A 22,441-nucleotide genomic window follows, 5' to 3' on the forward strand; every position below is an offset into this window, starting at 1 on the left:
ATTCGCATTGACAACCTCATCCGCTCTCGCTGAGGACCACGAAGTGGTGGCAACCCGATGCTCTCTCAGCCCCTCGACAGCAGTGATGAACCCATGCAAATTGGTCACACACACATCTCTTCTGAGGAACGAGAGCGCCGCATCCGAAATCATCTGTGCCTCTACTGTGGTCTTTCCGGACATCGCAGAGCCGAGTGCCCAACCCGACCATCGCAACCACAGCCCCGCCGGGTGAGTTTGCTCATTTCCACTGTTTCTCACCACAACTGCCTAGATTTTCCAGTCACAGTAACCTACCAGTCTAAAGTAATCACAACCCAGGCATTAATAGACTCTGGAGCTGCAGGCAACTTCATTGATGAAGGTCTGGTTCGTCAACATGAAATACCGCTAAACCCATGCAACTTTCCTCTGGCAGTGGCAGCGCTAGATGGGCGCCCCCTGGGGACCGGACAAGTACAGTTCACCACCACCGAACTTCACTTACAAGTGGGCGCTCTACATACTGAATCCATCCAATTCTACGTCATTCATTCTCCACACAACCCGATTATTCTGGGCTTCCCCTGGCTACAAGACCACAACCCGCAGATCTCCTGGCAGGATAAGCAGATCACCCAATGGGGTCCTTCATGTCACTCCCGCTGCATCCATTCTGTCAGGCTACTACCCATTCGATCTACCAGCATGCACCACACCACAGACTCCACACCAGGTATTCCTTCGGCATACGCGGACCTCTTAGAAGCTTTCAGCAAGACCAAAGCCTCACAACTACCTCCTCATCGCAACACCGACTGCGCCATCAAACTGCTACCTGGTACCACTCCGCCTAGAGGTCGCATCTTTCCTCTGTCCGAACCGGAGGATCTAGCAATGAAAACATACATTCAAGAGGAGCTGGCCAAGGGGTTCATCTGACCATCTACCTCACCTGCTGCTGCGGGATTCTTTTTCGTGGGGAAGAAGGATGGAGGCCTTCGTCCTTGCATCGACTACCGGGGGCTTAACGATATAACGGTCAAGTTCAGATATCCTCTGCCACTGGTACCCGCTGCCTTAGAACAACTTCGATCTGCCAAAGTATTTACCAAATTGGACCTTCGGTCTGCCTATAACCTCATTCGCATCCGGGAGGGTGACGAATGGAAAACGGCATTCTCCACTAGTAATGGGCACTATGAATACCTCTTCATGCCCTTCGGCCTGTCCAACAGTCCATCGGTGTTCCAATCATTCGTCAACGACATCTTTCGACACCTATTGCATCAATGTCTGGTGGTATACATCGACGACATCCTCATCTATTCAAACACCATGGAAGAACACATTCAACACGTACGAACGGTCTTGCAGCACCTCGTCAAGCACCAGCTGTACGCCAAGTCAGAGAAATGTGAGTTCCACCAAACCGCAATAACATTTCTTGGTTATGTCATTAGCCCAGAGGGAGTGGCGATGGATGAAGGAAAGGTTCGGGCAGTCGTGGAATGGCCTCAACCCACCACTCTGAAAGAGCTGCAAAGATTCTTGGGGTTCGCCAACTTCTACAGGCACTTTATCAGAGGTTACAGTTCAGTTGCCGCACCACTCACTTCCATGACAAGAGGAGGAGGCAACAAGCTACGATGGTCTGCCGAGGCCTTGCAAGCATTCAGTAACCTGAAAAATAGATTCACATCGGCACCCATCCTGCACCACCCGGACCCTCAACTACCCTTTGTGGTGGAGGTGGACGCCTCTAACACGGGAATTGGCGCCATTCTCTCACAACGGCAAGGTAACCCGCCTAAATTATTCCCCTGTGCTTTTTATTGCAGAAAACTGTCAACAACGGAGCAAAACTATGACGTGGGCAATCGCGAACTTCTAGCCATGAAGGCAGCTTTTGAGGAGTGGCGTCATTGGCTTGAGGGAGCGAGACATCCATTCCTGGTGCTGACGGATCATCGCAACCTTGAGTACTTGCGCTCAGCCAAGAGACTAAACCCCAGGCAAGCTAGATGGGCACTCTTCTTTACCCGATTTGATTTCTCTATCACCTACATTCCAGGTTCCAAGAACATCAAGGCAGATGCGTTGTCACGTCAGTTTGACAGCGCTCCACAGAATACCTTCCAAGACCCAATTATCCCACCCACCCTCATCGTCGCTCCAGTTCAATGGGACATCATGTCAGAGATTGCACAAACACACGAGCAGAACCCGCCTCCCGCTGCATGTCCCAACAATCGTACCTTTGTGCCGCCAGGGCTCAGGGAGAAGGTAATTCGATGGGTACACTCCTCTACAAGCTCAGGTCACCCGGGAATCACCACGACAACCAGGCTAATAAGGAACCGATTCTGGTGGGACTCGTTACAAGCAGATGTTGCAGACTTCGTCAATGCTTGCCACACATGCGCCGCAGCAAAGACCCCAAAACAACTCCCAGCAGGTCAATTACAACCACTACCCATCCCTCAGCGTCCATGGTCTCACATAGCTATTGACTTTGTTACTGATCTACCGCCATCTCAAGGTAACACCACCATACTAACTGTGATTGATCGGTTTTCCAAAGGATGTCGACTAATCCCTCTGCCTAAGTTACCCACAGCCTTCGAAACTGCTGAACACCTGCTCCAATACGTATTCAGATACTATGGTCTTCCAGAGGATATTGTCTCGGACAGAGGACCTCAATTTACGTCAAGGGTATGGTCAGCTTTCTTCAAATTGTTAAATGTTAATATAAGCCTCACCTCTGGTTACCACCCACAGTCTAATGGACAAACTGAACGCCTGAATCAGGAGATATCTAAATTCCTCAGAATGTACTGCCAGCAGAACCAAACAGACTGGAGTCGCTTCCTTCCCTGGGCAGAGTATGCGCAAAACTCTATCCTCAAACCTGCTACCAAGTTAACGCCATTCCAATGCATCCTAGGATGCCAACCACCACTATTCCCATGGTCCGGGGAGCCATCCGAGGTTCCTGCAGTAAACGACTGGATTCAACGCAGCGAGACCATCTGGAACCAAACTCATGTACATCTCCAACGAGCAATAAACAGGGTCAAGGAACAAGCGGATCGTCATCGCAGTCCTCATCCTGACTATACACCAGGACAGTGGGTGTGGTTATCCACTCGGGATCTACGATTACGGCTACCGTGTAGGAAGCTCAGTCCCAGGTATGTGGGTCCATTCAAAATAGTCAAACAGATTAACTCAGTTTCATATCGTCTAGAATTACCTGCCACTTACCGCATCTCTCCCACCTTTCATGTGTCTCTGTTGAAACCGGCTGATGGTCCGAGGGTGGAGCAAGAGTCCAGTGAAGCAGGCCCCCCACCGATGATCGTGGATGGCGAAGAGGCGTTTTCCGTGCGGGAGTTGCTAGATTCCAGACGCCGGGGGCGGCAGATCCAGAATCTGGTCGATTAGGAGGGGTACGGCCCGGAGGAGAGGTCTTGGGTCAACTCAGAGGACATTCTGGACCCCAACCTAATCAATGACTTTCATAGGACCCACCCGGAGAAACCGGCCCCACGACCCCGAGGAAGACCCCGGTGTCAGATGTGCACCCGCGTCAGGAGCCGCTCGCAGGGGGGGGGCTCTGTCACAACCGCTGGTGAAGATCCCACCGTCGGCCATCAGAGGTCACGCTCACCAGAGTACTAACTCACTCACGGACTTCATTTCCCATAATCCCACATGCCGGGACTGATTACCATCCACCTGTTCCCCATCAACTGGCCTATATATTCTCTGAGCACACACACACACACTGCGAAGTCTTGTTCTGCCCCGGCGACATTTCTGAGCGTTTACCCATTGTTATTTCTGATCTGCCTGTTTACGAACCTGCCTGTTTATCGACTCTGATTCTTGCTGCCTGCCATTTTGACCTGTGTTTGCCTGGACTCTGGTTATTCGACTGTTTGCTGCCTGCCCTGACCCTTGCCTGGTATGATTAAGATTTACGCCTTGCCTGTGATACTACTGTTAATTCTTGGCTACCGACCTCTGCCTGTTATTACTGTGAGTTTGTGTGTTTCCAATAAACTGCACATGGATCCCAATCCACCTGAGTCCTCGTTACAGCGATTAACCGCATGATTGTCATGAGTTAAATTGCGATTAATCACAGATTTTTATATGTTGTAAATGCATCTTAAATTAAGTTTGAATTAAGTTTTTAATACTCTAATCAACATGGGTATACGGACAAACATGCATGTTTTATGCAAATGTACGTTTATTATTAGTGAAACCATACTTATTCAATAATAATCAATAATACAGCATGAAGACTAGATATGTATCAAAGGTCATATATGTTTATCAAAGAACTTGTTTATGTCTCTTAAGCATAAACTTAAAAATTCAGAATAAGCAGTGATTTCTCTCATTTTAAGAATATAAATAAAGGTAGTATTACTGACAGTTTAGTTCAGAACAGGGCACAGTGTGTATGAAAAATTGGTAACGTGAAAGCTGTCATGCGGAACTGAGAGCGCACCAGAACCACACCATACCTGGAGGAGGTCCATATTCCACGAGCAGGAATATACATGTACTGTAAGTGGTGATGTGTCAATGATTTACCTCAGACATTAGCGAGACTGAGATTCAGTGTATTCGCACATCGCGCTCGGACTGCAGAGAATGTTCTCAATGTAAACAGACTTTTTATTTTCGACCTGGTGTCTAATATGGTTAAACAGAAAATATGGTAGCTCATAGGCAATAACTGCTCCTTTGGTTTAGAATATTAACGTTAACCATTTTCTTTCCCTATTAATGTTTGCATCCTTTACGTCAATGGCTGATCTCAATTTCTCCAACTATGAGCTGCGCCACGGATCAAACAGAAAATGCGGGCTGAGTTAACGCGCATTAATAAATTTAGTGCTGTTAAAATGAATTTGCATTAACAAGTTATTAACGTGTTAACTTTGACAGCTCTAATATATATATATATATATATATATATATATATATATATATATATAAATACATAATCAAGGACTACTTTCTGTCACAGTTTATATATATATTTTTTATGTTGTTGCATTCTCTGGCTCAACTATCTGGTAAAAATGTAAGTCCCATGAGGAAACAAGCATGCAGATTTATGTAACCCTTGTTCCCTGAAGGAAAGAAAAAGAGACGTTATATAATTTACTGACAGAATAGGGGTTTCGCTTAGAAGCCAATCGCCTTCTAGATCTACAAAATGAGCCAATGGCATGAGAATGTCATGAGTCTGTGGAATTTGCATAATACAACTTTGCCCCACCTTGTGGGTATATAAGGAATTGCATTGCAACCTCGCATTATGCTTATCTGCTGAGGGGCGGAAGCTGAGCGCCCCCAGCTGTATAGCGGTTGTGACATGGGGATGTAACATCTCCGTTCCCTTCCTTCAGGGAATGAGGGTTACATACATAACCGAGACGTTCTCTTTCAGTCAGTAAGCTATGCGTTATGTCAGTTATTGATGGAATGGGGGTTCCCAATTCCATCTTGCCAGGAAGTTAGCCACGTAGGCTGTCTTCCAGCATCTTGTGTTGACATGAACTCCCTGCCATGAGTCTTGCACAAATGAGGGGCTAGGCTCAACTACCAAGGTACACTGGGAAGCATATCCCACGTGGAGAAATGCAACACAATGCCTGCACAAAGGAAGGACTTAAGAATGCACATATGACCCACATATGGACAGCATATGGAGTACACTGGAGTATCAGAGTATCACAGGTGAAATCTTTTAACTAAAGAAGGTGCAAGGGTCTTGCTAAGGGAAACATGCTTGAAGAAACTCAATTGCCCAATGGGGGAACCATCCATATGGGGCCACTTCGCCTAACATGAGGGCTGACCAATCGTGCATGCACTCTGGTGTCTGCATCAACAGTTCTACCCGAAAGACTCAGGAGGTGAGAAAAAACATTTGAATAAGATTTATTTATAGTTTGTTTACAATGAGTATCAGATAGATGAAATTATAAAGTTATTTGGCATAGACTGAGTCCATAGACTGAATCCGGAGGGAAACAGATGCTTGCTATTCCTGTCTGAAGATGAGGACAGGAGTGGAGCCTACCCCCAATGTATGGACAGGGACCGACCTGGTGGTGGTGGGGAGGATGGGGGTGAACGTTGGCGTCAGTATCTGTGAACATAGTAATGGGTGGGAACAGAACTTATATACTACATAAGATGAATAATGATTGGATAGCTAGATAATTAGTGAATGACGCAACATTGCAGTCTTCCAGTTAGAACTAAGCCAGAGCTTCCATTTCTAAAGTTCTTTGGCGTAGGCCCCGTCCATAGTTTGAGACCAGAGGGTAACAGACGCTTGCATATCCTGCCTGAAGATGAAGGCAGGAGCGAAACCTACCCCCAAAAGTACTGATAAAATCAAAAGATACCCACCCGTTGGAAGACTCTTTGGATGAACTACCTAAACTATATTTGCAAAGAAAAATAGATTATATTATTAGATTTAAGACATTATACATGCAATAGATATGGATATTGACATAGATGTGTAATACGGTTCTTAGATGGGAAGGAAGGAGGCAGGAACCAACAAACATTCAACAAACTTTAATTAAATAAATAAACAAAATGAAAGTAACGTTAATAAACACATAATAAAACGCGGGCAGCCCCTTACGGACGACTGCCCACACACACACAACAAAACGTAAACAAAACATAACATAAAATCCAGGCCTGGTCCTCTTTCGTCTTCCACTGCCTTCGCTCCTCCTTTTATGCTCCTGTCACTCGCCCGTGAAACAAGACCGGTGTGGCGTGCAGCTGGCACTCATTAGCACTCGTCACCGGCCCGCTCTCGTGGTCCCTCGCCCCGCTGCTTGCCACATACCCCCATCGCCCCTTGTAGGTCCCCCGTGATCACAGCGGCCGCGGCACCTGGGGGTAAGGACAGATGAGGCGAGAGAAATGGAGCTGGGAGCACGAGGAGCGACAGAACGAGATAGGGGAGAGAGGGGAAAAAAATCTGGTGTGGTTCCCAGGCTCTTCCTCGCGGTGCTATGCGATGGCACTGGACGCTTGGTGGACAGCTCGATCCTCCTCCGCCCTCTGGTGGCCGGCGGTGACTCCTCCTACTGAGGGAGCCGGCAGCAAGCCTCGCACTCCCTGCTCCTCCCCTAACCAGCAGATGGCAGCAGGGTCTGGCCCACGGCAAGCGCGGCAACTCCTCTGCCTCCTCTCGAACGGCCGCCACCCAGGGGCACGGCAGTGAGCTCTCTGTCCCACCTACTTCGCTCCAGCACCACCGCCTCAGGCAGCCCTTACGGTCTTCATTCATCCGCGCTGCCCGACCTCCTCAGCACTGCGATCCCCCTCAGCAGCAAGGGGCTCTTCGACAGCATGTCACTCCTTCCTCCTGGGTTTTCGGCACCAATGTAAGAAAGTTCATAAAAATGGGAAGGAAGGAGGTGGGAACCGGCGAACATTCAACAACTTTAAATAGATAAATAAATAAATAAACAAAACTAAAGTAAACTGCGGGCAGCCCCTCACGGACGACCGCACACCACACATAACAAAACTCAACATAAAGTCCAGGCCTGGTCCTCTCTTATCTTCCACTGCTCATCCTTTTATACTCCCGTCACTCCGCCATGTTGAGACGAGACCAGTGTGTGGCGCAGCTGGCGCTCATTATCACTCACCACTTGCCCGCTCTCAATGTTCCCTCGCCTCGCTGCATGCCACAAGATGTTAAATCAATAACTAGAAGGATCTGTTAAGCTATCTTGGGAATTACTTGAGAGATTTTGCTGAGCAAGCTTAATTGATTGAGCATTCCATCTAGGATTCGAAAGCTGCAGAAAACCATCCTCCCTAAGGTTGGGCATCGAGAACCGGTTCTAACTTGGAACCATTTTAAAAATAACGATGCCATTGGAATCATTTAGAAAATTTGTTTTCGGTTCCGATCATCGGTTCCAAGCGCGCAGGTTTTGGTTTCCATGGCCACCTGATTTCCGGTGCGTGCGCGCCCACTTGTTCTTTAGCCATGGGGCACGGGGCTCTCTGGAGTATGGATTTATTTCACTTTTTAAAAGCCTGGGTCAGCACAGTGCAACTAGTGTTGTCAAAAAAATCGATACTGAAATATCTGAAAATATACGATAGCCTACTCAGTTTCTACAGTATCGATCCCAGCTGTGCTATCCTCTCCTCTCTGACCGTCAGCGAGTTGACACGCACCGCATATCCTCACTCAGCCCGGTTAACCCTCTGAACACGGTGAACGTGCGTTCTGCTGGACTTTTCCACATGACAGCGTGTTAGTGTTAGTATTAGTGTGTGATCGGTCTGAATTTCGTGCGGGATTGCACATAATTCTACTAATCCCCGCAGATGTCGCACTCACATCTTAAGTACACACACACACACCGTTATAAAGCCGCCTCTGACATACAAGTGCAAACATTTGCTTCTTTTTCCAGCTTATTATTGGTCAAATACACCAAAAAAATAATCTCAGTGCACAGCTTGATGAGTATTAATGTAAACACAGTCATAAACAGTTCAGGAAGAAGTGAAGAATGAGTAACAGGAACAGTGTTCAGGGTCCATGAGTGTTCAGGATCAGCAGTTATTCAAAGTCAAACTACAAAAAGACAAACGATCACACTGCTCTTGACTGATCAACTTGTGTAACTTTAATGGTTTCATATGAAGCTATTTAATTTTTTACAAAAAACATTATCCAATGTTATTTTAAATTGAATTAGCCTACTTTGCGTTTTTTATTCAGTTTGTTACCTGAATGTTAGACCTACCTGAAAAAATAAAGCAGTCTATTTCATCTGTATCTTTTATTCTATTGCATTTATTTGTGCTATTGTTTGTAATATGTTTTTGTTCTTATTTTATTACTGTTTATTCGTCTTTTTAAATTCAATTTACCATTCGAAATCAAACTTACTTGTACTGTGTGTAAGCTATTGCAACACAATTACCCCGTTGTAAAAAATACAGCAAATACAGTTAGCAAATATTTGTGAGAATTTTAATAGTAATTGATCAATGTTTATATATGAGGAAAAAGCTTAAAAGCTTTATCATATACAGTGATCTCTTCAGAAGAAATTTTTGATGACGGACAAAACATAAATCATAACGATGCCCAACCCTAATCCTCCCAGAAGCTTGATTAAGATGAGGGAAATCCCATGCGCAGGTGCTGTTGTATAGCAGTGCCAATCCTGAATGAATGTCTGATATACTGGTGAGATGATAGCCTGCAGTTCCCGTTTCCCGTCACCGCTGCGGGAACGCCTCTGCGTGATACTCAGGGTTTGGAAGCACACACTGCGATTTCTTCCGCTCCGAGGGAGGCATCGATGCTGCAATTATCCAGCTCTGAGAAGGTGGATATTGTCAGTATCGACGCAGGTGGAAACGAGGATTCGCCACTTCGCTCCCCTGCTAGTGAGGAGCTAGTGGATATGTTGAGCAGAGCAGTGGCCAGGCTCAGTCTGGACTGGCCACAAGAAAGAGATCAGGAACGCCCATCTGTTAGAAGCAGATTAGATGAGCTTTTCCTTCCCGTGCATTCTGCTCAACCACCACGTCAGGCTTTGCCGTTTTTTCCCGACCTCCACACTGAGGTGTCGAGGTCGTGGAATCACCCGGTCTCATCCAGGATTTTCAGCCCACAAACATCGAACTATAGTAATATAGTTGGGCTGAAAAGACATGGATATGGGTCGATGCAGAGGGTGGAGGAGACGCAGAGACAGGCAGTGTTTACCTCAGCATACGGTGTCCACCTCCCTTCGGTGCCCTCACAGGGTCGATCTGCTAACCCCGCCGCAATGCTGGGGCGCAGAGAGCCCTTGCGAGTCATTCAAGGATGGCTCGTGCCCTACCACGAGGGTCTTGTAACAGAAAGGGTTCCTCCTCCCAGCAGGGAGTCATGGTTTTACAGCCGGTACTTCATTGTGCCAAAGAAGGATGGAGGGCTGCGGCTCATTTTAGATCTGCACGTTCTGAATCGAGTGGTAGCGAAAGTCAGTTTCAAGATGCTTACACTCAAACAGATTGTGTCACAGATCAGGTCCAAGGACTGGTTTGTCACGATAGATCTATAAGACACATATTTCCATGTATCCATCCTTCCACAGCACAGGAAGTTCCTGGGGTTTGCTTTCGGGGGAGAAGCGTACCAATATCGGGTTCTTCCGTTTGGCCTAGGTTTGTCACCGCACCTTCATGAAGTGTGTAGACGTAGCTCTGGTTCCTCTGTGTATGCATCCGAATCCGAATTCTCCGAATTCTCAATTACATTGACGACTTTTAGTGCAGTCGTATGAGAAAGCTGGGGCTGAGATTGAACCCCAAGAAGAGTGTTCTTTTGCCATCTCAGAGAACTACTTATCTGGGGGTCGTGTGGGATTCGACCACCATGCGGGCTCGCCTATCAGAGCCTCCTGTGAGATCGATTCTCTCAGCGGTCAAAGGGGTGAAACTAGGTCAACCAATTACTGTCAAACAGTATCAGAGTCTGTTGGGTCTGATGGCAGCAGCATCCAACGTGATTCCTTGCGGCCTGCTGTATATGAGACCGCTGCAGGGGTGGCTCAAGACCAAGGGGTTTTCCCTGAGGGAAAATCTTTCTCGTATTATCAAGATTACACGGCGTGGAACTTCGTGCGTTGATTATATGGAGACAGCCTTGGTTCTTGGCTCAAGGCCCAGTGCTGGGAGTTTCTTGTCGTCGAGTCACTATAACGACGGATGCTTCCCTCACTGTCACCTGTGGTTCTCCCTAACATATCCAGCTCCTTTGGGGCTGGACGCCATGGTACAGGAGTGGCCGAGGCTGCCTCTGTACGCTTTCCCCCCGATTGCTCTGCTTCTGGGAGTTCTAGGGAGAATACGGCAGGACGGGGTCCGTCTATTACTAGTGGCCCCGTTCTGGCCGGGCCGAGTTTGGTTCTCGTACCTATTATCTCTCTTGGACGGATCTCCCATGGAGATTCCGATCAGGGTGGACCTACTCTCTCAGGCGAAGGGGACAATCTTGCACTCTTGCCCGGAGCTGAGGAAGCTGTGGGCTTGGCCTCTGAGGGGGCCCAGCTCATGAGTTCAGGTCTCTCAACTGAGGTTGTGGAGACCATTCTACAGTCTAGAGCTCCCTCCACAAGGAAATCGTATGCCTTGAAGTGGAAACTCTTCACTTCTTGGTGTAGAAATAACCAGTTGGACCCAGTTAACTGCCCTGTGCGTGCAGTGCTGGATTTTCTGCAGGAAAGATTTTCTACAGGATTAGCTCCTGCCACACTAAAGGTATACGTGGCGGCTCTAGCAGTGTACCACATGCCTCTGAGTGGTGTTTCATTTGGGCGACATCCGTTTATTACTCGTTTCCTTAATGGCACTTTGAGATTTAGGCCTCCGGTTCATACCAGGGCGCTGGCATGGGACTTAGCCATTGTTTTACAAGGTCTTTCTTTGGCACCTTTTGAGCCAATTGAAGAAGTTCCTGAGAAGTTTCTCACTCTTAAAGCGATATTTTTGCTGGCTATTTCGTCTCTTAAGAGAATTGGAGACATTCAAGCACTTTCTGTGGCTCCCCCGTGCTTGGAATTTGCGCCCGGTATGGTTAAGGCTTTCTTATTTCCGAGACCGGGTTATATTCCTAAAGTCCCTACTAAAGTTGTGGGGCCGGTAATACTGCAGGCTTTTTGTCCTCCTCCTTTTCAGACGTCAGACAAGGAAACACTCAATCTGCTCTGCCTTGTGCAGGCACTTGATGCATATGTCCACAGAGCTGCCCTGTGGAGGAAAACTGAACAGCTTTTTGTTTGTTTTGGGCCACCCTCTCGTAGGGGCTCAGCATCTAAGCAGAGAATGAGCAAGTGGGTGGTTGAAGCTATCTCACTTGCTTATGAGGCGGCCAGTCAGCCTTCTCCTTTGGCTGTAAGGGCCCACTCTACTAGGAGTATGGCGGCTTCTAAATCTTTGTTATCAGGGGCCTCCCTGAGTGAAGTCTGTGATGCGGCAGGGTGGTCCTCGCCGCACACTTTTGTGAGGTTCTACGAGCTTGACCTCAACGCCACCCCTGGGGCACGGGTGCTCGTTCATTAGCCAATGGTGAACGGGCATCCAGCTCGTACTGGGATGTGGGTATTGTCGTTCCCATAGCGGTAACGCAGCTCGAGTTCCCTTGAAACGGGAACATCTCGGTGAAGTATGTAACCTTAGTTCCCTGAATTGGAACGAGACGCTGCGTCACCTGGTCATACTCCCTGTATGCCCGTGAGCGCTTACTTCAGGCTTTTCAGAAGCTAGTTCCTGTTTGTATTTATGGGTCCTTTATAGTTTCCGGGTCGATGACGTCACCCGCCTAAGACGTTCCATCATCTCATTGGATGGTTACATACGTGCTTCAGGACGCAATCACGCAGAGGTGTTCCCACAGTGGTGAGGCGGCGTATCGTTCCCTATTCAGGGAACTAAGGTTACATACGTAACCGAGACGTTTTGTAGAATTGTCACTAGATGTGATTTAAACCACCTACTTGATATGGGAGACACTTCAGGGAGAATGAAAAGCACAGAATGATTAGTGGTACAGGGATGTTCTTTGAGATAGAGAATTTTAGAATTGTAAGGGTAGTAATTATCGTTAATTCTGGATATTGTGATAGTTTAACCTGAGCCTAGGGAGTCAGTTTTGGATTGCTTTAGTAAAATATAAAAGAAATAAGGTGAAACACTAAGGTCAGAAGATGTTAAGTTTCGATTGGGATCGAATTTATGAGATTCTGTTGTAAATTCTCCTGGGCATATGAAGCCAAAGAAAGTTAACCAGCCTTTCTAGAATAGAAATACTGTAGTAATAGGAAACTGCTGATCAGAAAATATAGGCGTGGCTTTATTTAAGCCTTTCAATTGTATAGATGGAGAGAGTAAGTGGAGAAATTCGGAATCATGAAATCTGTCGTGAAATTAAATGCCCGTGAGCTGTTTGCATATAGTGGAGATTTTTAAGTGACGAGACTGGAAGTTGTACTGAGAAAGTGCAAACTGTAGGAACTAAAATGGGGAATAGGGAAATCTGATAAGCACAACAGAACATAATAAACGAAGAGCAAACAGAATTGTAAGCTTTAAGGGTTGATGTTGCTACACCTTTCGTGATATAATTCCTAGCTGAATCTATTAGATGACTAAATGAGGCATTTAATCCAGAAGGATTTCTGAGAGCGCCCTGCATGGCATTGGATCTGCACTGGCCCATCGGGCAGAGGTGTCTAAAAGCCTGAAAATGAAAACAAGCAATTCCATTAGAGTGTCCGGGAATATGAACAACTTTAATAATCAAACTATGAGTCATGACTGCCAAATAATTCTCCTTACGACTGACATAATTGCCGGACAGGGAGATCTTCCTTTGTTTATCAGAGAGGTTGATGGACCTAGAGTTTTCTCTTTGAAAAGAGGTATGCCTACATTGCTGGAAATCTGTCTGAGCGTACTTGAAATAGTGGTTTGTGGAGACAGAAAGTCGATTAGTAAAAAATAATCAAGTTATCAATCAATTGTATTATCAATCAAATGCAAGACAAATGCGAGCTTGCAAACTTTCAATAGAATCCAACACAGCGCTTCAGAAAGACAGTTAAAGATATACAGACTATTTTTACACCTAAAAGTAAGCCTGACAGCAAAATAGATCTCGGAATCCCATTTCACACCAATAAGGGGCCATTCCCCAGGGTGAATAGGTTAAATTTTGATAAAATTTTACTGATAAAGGCATCAGTAATATTCGCCTTAGCGAGCTAAGCACGTTGACCTGCCAACTTAATTAATTGAATTATTTTATCTACTGAAGCGTAGTAGAGAGAGAAAGGTTCTGAAGGGATACATTCATTCATGCTCGCTATCATATTAGAATGTGGCGATGACGTCAAATATTAAAAGTTTTTTCCCTTAGTAGTTGCAAGTAGCTATGCCCAGTAAATGTATCTGAAAATGAGAAAAAGGAGGCAAACTGAGGGCCCCGATAAAATAATCTTTATCAATCAATCAATCAACTTTATTTATATAGCGCTTTTACAATCACGATTGTGTCAAAGCAGCTTCACAGTGTCAAACAGGATAATATTGCGACAAAATTAGATTTGGCTGTACAGTCGTACTGGAGAAAACAGTGATGTTATCAGCTTATTTTAATTTATCATATAGCGACAATGTTGGCAGATCAGTATTATAGTTTATAGAATTAAATAAGACCTAATTCATATATTTTATTTGTATAATAAGTTGAATAACTTTAATCATATTTTTAGTGTCCCCAACTGAGCAAGCCAAAGGCGACAGTGGCAAGGAACCAAAACTCCATCAGGGCGTGATGGAGAAAAATAAACCTTGGGAGAAACTTTATTGGTCCACTCTGAGATTACTTAGAATCTTGTGAATGTGTTGGGTGTCGCCCAGTCTACAGCTCTACAATATCTGTCCGTGAAGTGTGCCTTGACCCCTAGGGGGCATGGCATGCCCTGAACCTAATATGCCAGAATAATGGTGTCCTTCCCTTCTGCTGCTTTTTGTAACATACCAGAGCTGGTCTGAGGTCCTAAATACTGTGTCAGGTCTATGTTAGCACGAAGGTTGCGTACTGAACAGAGTAGTGCCAAGGCTGGGTCTGCCTCCTCCAAGGCAGTGCTTGCAGGTTTGTCACATGAATTGGTGGGAACCTTGGGCACATATCCAGGCCAGGGTCTCAGGATCCCGTGAAAGTTAGTCGGCCCAAATTCCAGGCTCGCTTCATCACCGAAAATGCCTGCAGGTCCCCTATCCTCTTAATGGAAGCCAAGGCAATCAAGAGCACCACTTTCATTGAAAGGAACTTTAACTCAAAGGACTGCAAGGGCTCAAAGGGAGCTCTCTGCAGGGCAGATAACACCACTGCGAGGTCACAAGAGGGCATCTGTAGAGGGAAAGGTAGATGTATCCTCTTTGCTCCTCTAAGAAACCCAAATACCCTGGGATGTCTGGGAATGGAGTCTACATTCCCCTGGAAGTGGCTGAAAACATAAGAGCTTGTTGGCTGCACGATTCAGTTCTCCTGGGATGTGAATGTTACAAACTGACCTCAGATGCTTCTGACTACATAAGAGGAGATTGTGGCCAATCTGAAGGGACCAGTACGTTTTTGTTCTAGAGCAAGGCTCGAAAGCAGTGCAGGACAAGATGTACGGCTAGCAACTCAAGGCAATTGACATCCTATAGGTGACAGGGTCCTTTGCAGAAGCCCATGACAATATGTTAAATGTCCACGACACCCCAGCCCATGGCAGAGGCATTTGTTGGTACAACAATATGCCTTGAAGCTCATTCTAAGGGACCTCTGGCCCCTAGAAAAGCCAGGTTCACACAGGGTAAAGGTATGACGACAGGCACAAACAATGCCAGAAACAATGCACAGGAGAAACATCTTGAAAAGACGTGCCACATGCAGCTCTTTTAGAAAGGAGAAAGTTCTGCAGAAATGCCGAAGAACCCAGGGAAAACACAAACGCTATGCTAGATCACTGCACAGATCAGACAGATCAGGACAGACAGATCAGGAATGGAGAACTCGCTGAAACGCGTTGTATCACAGGTACTCGCAGGCTTCACAGGCTTTCCTGTAGCTCAACCAGAAGAGCATGGTGCTAGCAATGCCAGGGTCATGGGTTCGATTCCCAGGGAAAAGCAAGAACTGACAATAATGTAAAAATGTGTACCTTGAATGCAATGTAAGTCGCTTTGGATAAAAGCGTCTGCCAAATACATAAATCTAAATCTACTCTGAAGAAACACTCATCTTGAAGAGTTAAAAGAAGCTTAGGAAGGCAAGTTAACCATTTGGCTCCGTATTAGAAACATAATGCAAGGTTGCAACGCAACTTCTTATATGCCCACAAGGTGGGGCAGAGTTGCATTATGCAAATTACGCAGACCCACGGCATTCACTTGCCATTGACTCGTTTTATAGATATCGAAAGTGATTGGCTTTTAAGCAACACCCGCATTCTGTCAGTAACTGACGTAACTCATAGTGTACTGACTGAAAGGGAATGAGTTTTTTTGAAAATGTAAAAATGCAGAAAGTTTTCTATGATGAGTGGGTTTAGGGGTAGGGTTACTGTAAGAGTATCTAATATACAGTTCCCTTTCAAAAGGGAACTCGCGCTGCATCAGTTGACGCTACGGGGAACGCCTTCAGCGTGACAGGTGTCTAAACTACTATCGATCACGGCAATCCTATTGACCGGCGACAGCCTACAATGTCATCAAGTTGCGACCAGGAAGTATATAAGGGCGCCTTGCAAACATGACACCAGCTTTTTCGTCTTCAGGGACTGTTTTGTCTGAATGCTTCAAGTCAAAAGGTAATCCAAATTCATTTTATTTCTGCCTGGGATTAAGAGCGTGCACAGTCAAGCTCTTATGGAGTTTTGATGGGATTGTTTGTTTGTATGCAATGTGAGCGTTTTTTTTTTTCAATCTAAGATTGCTGCACTCTCATCTGACTGTCTTCCTGAAAGAAGAGGGTTTTTGCATCTGAGAGGCTGAGCGCGGGCGGCTTTCAGGCTTCCCTGGTGGCATTCGGTGAGGGAGTTCCCGAATAGTGGCTGGCTGGGGCACCCTCTGGCCCCCTAGCCACATTCCCTTAAAGGGACCCCTTCGGTTGAAGTGGTTGGTCCAAGGCCTTTGAGCAGCCGAGGGTAAGAGACCTCAGGTGAATCAGTAAGGTTCTCTATTAGGCGTATAGCTTGGGCTATGACAGTAGGGAATGCTGTCACTGACAGCCTAGTGTGACCAGAGGGGGAGTTGTTGAGGCATTTCAATTAAATTGGCTTGTCCTGACAGTTGTCACTGCCAGTGGGCATGTACTTCCCTCAGCATGGCGACGTGGGTATATCATTCCCCATAGCATCAACTGACGCAGCGCAAGTTCCCTTTCGAAAGGGAACGTTTCAGGTTACGTATGTAACCATTGTTCCCTGAGAACAGGGAATAAGACGCTGCGTCTTGTTGCCATGCCTCGGGGCCTGCCTGCCAAACAGTCCCTTCAGACGACGAAGCTGGTGTCATGTTTGCAAGGCGCCCTTATATACTTCCTGGTCAGACATTGATGACATCATAGGCTGTCACCGGTCAATAGGATTGCCGTGATTCGATAGTAGTTCAGACACCTGTCACGCTGAAGGCATTCCCCGTAGCGTCAACTGACACATGTCGTTCCTTGTTCACAGGGAACAATGGTTACATACGTAACCTGAGACATTTGTACAGAATTAAAACTATTACGTCATGGAGAGTCCCCACAAAGATAGTAAACCAGACGTGTGTTAAACTATGTGTATAAGTCTATTTTACACTCTTGATAGTTTGGAGTTTAACCCTTTCATTGCTGTGTGGTTTTGCCTGCATTACATGATCAACTAGTTGATCTGTAGGATAAGAACTCTCTTAGGACTTAGGATCTGTTTATGAATAACAAAATTAAAGCATAGAACTAGTTTATCTGTAGTGCACTAAAAATATAGTTTTAAATAATTAGTTTAATAATAATCTAAATAAATACTTAAAATACTAAAATAACTTTTAAACAAAGATTAAATATTTATGTACAAAATTTAAGCTGCAAAAAAAAAATTGTGGCTGTTGTGGTTCATGGTCAAAGTGGCACAAGCAGATGCTGTAAATGGTGCATATTCAAAATATTTTGACATAGTTATTTTACATTTACCTGCTTTAAATGCACATTGCACAGTTGTCCACTGCCACTGGAGCCATTGGGTGCAGGGGCTTGGTCCTGTCATTGATGCCTGCAGCTATATTTTGTTTAAGGTCTGATCTAAAGCACAGATATAGATTACAGGATTGCACAAACAATCTAACAGTGGAGCTATTGAGCCAAATTACATTTTTAGTTGACAAATTACTGAATTGCTTATTAAAGATGGTTAAAGAAGCACTGCAGGTCATTGAGTGCATTTTTACTTTTAACAACAGATGGTGTGTGCTGTAATTAATGGACATTTTTTATGTGCATATTTAATTATTTATTTATGGCATATAAATGGTTGCTGGTTCCACACAAAGTTTTCTCAACTATCATTAGTGGTACTTAGACTTTAAATTATTATCTCACATATTTATTATGTAACATTTGTGACAATTTACTCAAAGTCTGGATATATATAAACGACGGTAGTTCTGAATAAACTAAAATGCTGATAACGGGACAGTACGAGACCCTGTGTGTAACTGCCAGAGAGCAGATGCCCCTGCAGCCTCTTCAGATCTGAGGGATGTTACACTGCACTGGCACTTGCTCTGCTGAACCAAGTAATTTTCTGTCAGTGGGACAGCAAGCGAGAGTGTGCTCCCTGGGTGCTGCTTTCCACAGCAGTGAATGAACAAATAACTGCTTTCACAACCAAAGCACTGCTCTGTGGTCGCCCACAGTCCTTCCTCCCTCTCTGACTGGAGGCAGAGAGAGATTAATTCTAGGGTGTCTTTTGCACACTGTTGATGAAATTGAGGCCTCAGATAGGGCAAAAAGGACTTCTATTGGGAGAAATCTGAGCAGATGGTCAAACGCCTGTGATCTGCTCCTATTTTTCTCTATTAAACTAAAGCGGAAGCAACCATCGTTGACTGCACATAATGAATTTTTTAAAGATTTGTGTGTTCAGTTGAATGCTTGCAATCTCTGGCTGTTCAAACAGTCAGTGTTTGCGATGGCAACCTCATTTACTAACAGGTGTGACTCTCAAATTCTGTTTATACAACAGTGGCTCAAATACAGTCTGTATGGATGAATAACCGAGTTCAAGGCCAATTTTCTTTCAAAACCAAATAAGAACTAATTATAGGTATTCGTATGCAAACAGAAAGATGCAAAACTTAATCATTTTACATATGAACAGCTTGAGCTGTCAAAGCTTTTAAAATCCTTCAATTCATATAATAGGGAAAGTTAGTATAATATTGAAATGAAGGAATTCAATCAATCAATATCAATTGTTTAATCAAGTAAATCATTTTTATTTAATATATTACATCTTAAGATGTTACAGTTTGCATTTTGTCAGTGTGTTAATAACTTACCAATTAAATGTTTGAGTGGTAAGACTCACGTTTTAAAAACGTTCTATTGTTTTTTGTTTTTGTTCTTTGAAAGAAGTCTCTTAAGTCCCAGGCTGCATTTTTTTTAATCAAAAAAACACAGTAAAAACGTCCCCGGTTACGTATGTAACCTTAGTTCCCTGAGAACAGGGAACGAGACGCTGCGTCAGCTGACGCTACGGGGAATGCCTTCAGCGTGACAGGTGTCTGAAATCGCTATCAAATCACAATCCTACTGACCGTCGGCAGCTGGTGATGTCATCACCGTGCGACCAGGAAGTATAAAAAGGCACCGTGCCAACATGACAACATCCGCTTCGTCTGAAGGGACTGTGGGCAGGCACACCTTGAAGCATGGCCATGTGACGCAGCGTCTCGTTCCCTGTTCTCAGGGAACTAAGGTTACATACGTAACCGGGGACGTTCCCTTTCGAAAGGGAACTCGCGCTGCGTCAGCTGACGCTACGGGGAACGATATACCCACGCCGCCATGCTGAGGGGAGTGCACGCCCCTTACTGGCAGTGAGAACTGCCTGGACGAGTGTTCGCGGAAAGTCTGAACCACTCCCCCTCTAGCCACACAGGCTGCCAGTGACATAATTCCCTACGGTCATAGCCCAAGCTATATGCCTAAGAGAGAACCTAAACAAGTTTTAACTGAGGTTTCCTACTCTCGGCTTGCTCGAGGGCCTGGGACCTACTACTTTCGAAGGAAGGAGTCCCTTAAGGGAATGTGGCTAGGGGACCCGAGGGCGCCACCAGCCGTCACTAATTCGGGAAACCCTTCACCGAATGCCACCAGGGAGGCCTCACCTGGCATCACTTCTGTGGGACACCCCAGCTTGGCCAACCCTGTCTGTCAAAACAGAGCCTCCGGACATCGCTCTACTTATGAGCATCCAGACTGAGGGACTGCAAAGTGGCAGTGTCCTCCTCAGACCGGAACTCGGAGACGGGAATCCTGGAGAGCAGTACTCAGCTTAGTGCTTCTTACCCTTGCCATCGAGGGGAGTCTCTTCTGCTCGATCCTAGGATCTACTGAGCACATTTATTACAGGGGTGCTCAGGAGGCCTAAAAAAGGCCTATGGACTGATCTACCCGGGAGGCCCCGAGGGGGGCCTGCCCGTCTGATCAGACTCAAGCGGCCGTAAGCTCGCAGACGACCCTCAAAGAGGGGAGCTCTTAAGCCAGCTTGGTAGGTAACCCATGCTGTAGGCTAGCCAGTCCCTGTCCTGAAGGGACTGCGCAGCAGAAACGGAGTCTCGTTGTGCTAGGGCATAAGCCCGCCCTTGAGTTATACCGGCGCAGGCCGGGACCCACCGGCGGGCAGCCGCTAGCTGTCAGCCCAAAGCCAGTTATACGTTCCTGTTCCAAGGAACCGTTTCCCCTCCAGGGAGGCCATGAGGCGCCTCCACCCAGCACCGTTAGTGTTAGCTGTTTGCTGTTAAAAGCCGCAGGAAGGTGGCTTTACTGGTTCCTCAGGGGGCTCATGAGGCTATAACGCCAGAAGCCACCCACGCAAATGGCTAGCGTGTCACCGAGACCTTGGTCTGGGAATCCTCTCCCAAAAAGGCCCAAAGAGGCCTGACAGCATAATACACTGGCCTAACGAGCGTCCCAGCTCGGGGCTCACCCTCAGGCGGCCTGCAGGCAGGGGGCTTTACTGGTTCCTCAGGGGGCTCATGAGGCTATAGCGCCAGAAGCCACCCATGCTAATAGCTAGCTTGTCACCGAGACCTGGTCCGGGAATCCCTCCCAAAAAGGCCAAAAGAGGCCTGACAGCATAATACACTGGCCTACCGAGCGTCCCAGCTCGGGGGCTCACCCTCAGGCGGCCTAGAGCGGCCTACTTCCTGTCAGCCAACGTGCAAACTGTTGGGAGCTGTTGTGTTCCCGGGGCTCGCCTCCAGGGAGGCCTGTTTGATGCCTACGTACAGTCCGGTCTTTTTAGGGCGGCCCGGAGAGGCCTATTGCCGAATGGCAGTTCCCTATTAGATTGGTGACATACGGTGCTTATCCGATGGCAAATCCCACCGGAAACCCCGCAGGGCCGGGAAACGACCATAGGACGGCCTGAAGCGGCCCGTCCCTGATAGCAGACTATGCTAGCCGCCTGGCTAGCACCCGCGCACACTGTTGCAAGACCTGGGAACCGGGGCTCACCCTACAGGCGGCCTCAAGCGGCCTAGATCCTGTCAACCAATGGTCGGAACCCTAGGTCACCCCCTCAGGGGACGCCATGTGAGGCGTGCTGAAACTCAGCGAGCCCTTAAAGTCGGGCTGACAGTGGCTGTCTGCTGGCTGATGGGGACTGGGTATCCAGTCACTACCTGGGGACTCATCCCCAGGGAGGCCGTTAGGGGCCTACTTATGACGAGGTTTCTACTGCAACCGACATCGTTGGGGAGAACCCTCCCCGCTCACATGGGCCACGACGTCGGAACTCACCCGCAGGGAGGCCTACTGAGGCCTACCACCTGACCCAGAGTTAACTGCCCGGACTGCCTCGGCTGGCGTCTCCCGCCAGCCAGCCTTCTATAGTCGGTCCGCCCCAGCGGCCCATAGCAGCCTTCTGCGACGGCGCAGTCTCTCAGGCAGCGCCTACCAGCGTGGACCTAAAACACAATGCCCACAGCAGTGCACTCAGCATAAAGCGCCTTGAACCCTCTAAAGCGAGGGGAGTACAACTTACGCCACCTGCCTCCAGGGCGGCCGTCTGGTCGGCCAGCGGTCCGCCGTCCGCGCAAGGGCATCAGCCGTGACAGTGTTTCGACTCCAGGGGAGCATCCTACCAACCGATGCTTTCAGATGGTTGCGAAGTACAGCTCGACCCGAGCCTAAAAGGTGAAGCAGAAGACACAGAGCAAAAAGTGAAAGATATTGAACACACACACACATAACCGGCCATTTCCTGAACCAAGCCGGGGGGCCGCCCAGAAGTGGCGGCCGCACTAGCTCTGGGGGGCGGGGCTAGCAAAACCAGTCTAACTGCGCACCGCGAAGAGACGCCTACCCCGTCCCCACGACCACTGGCTGAGTCGCGATTCATTCTGCTACACACCTTTATGCATTAATAATAACCCCCAAATGCAGAAGGGGGGTGGGCATTGGCCGGACGACCCTACTGCGGGGAGGCCGGGTAGGGATAAAAAGCTCCTGCGGGACTACCGACAGGAGCCCGGGGCAACTGCCAGGGCGATATGCCACCGCGAGACGCCACCGTCATCCCATTAACAGCCTAGGCCAACTTGATGCACTAGC

This window comes from Pseudorasbora parva, chromosome 15 (genome assembly GCF_024679245.1).
Source record: "Pseudorasbora parva isolate DD20220531a chromosome 15, ASM2467924v1, whole genome shotgun sequence".
Classification (NCBI taxonomy): Eukaryota; Metazoa; Chordata; class Actinopteri; order Cypriniformes; family Gobionidae; genus Pseudorasbora; species Pseudorasbora parva.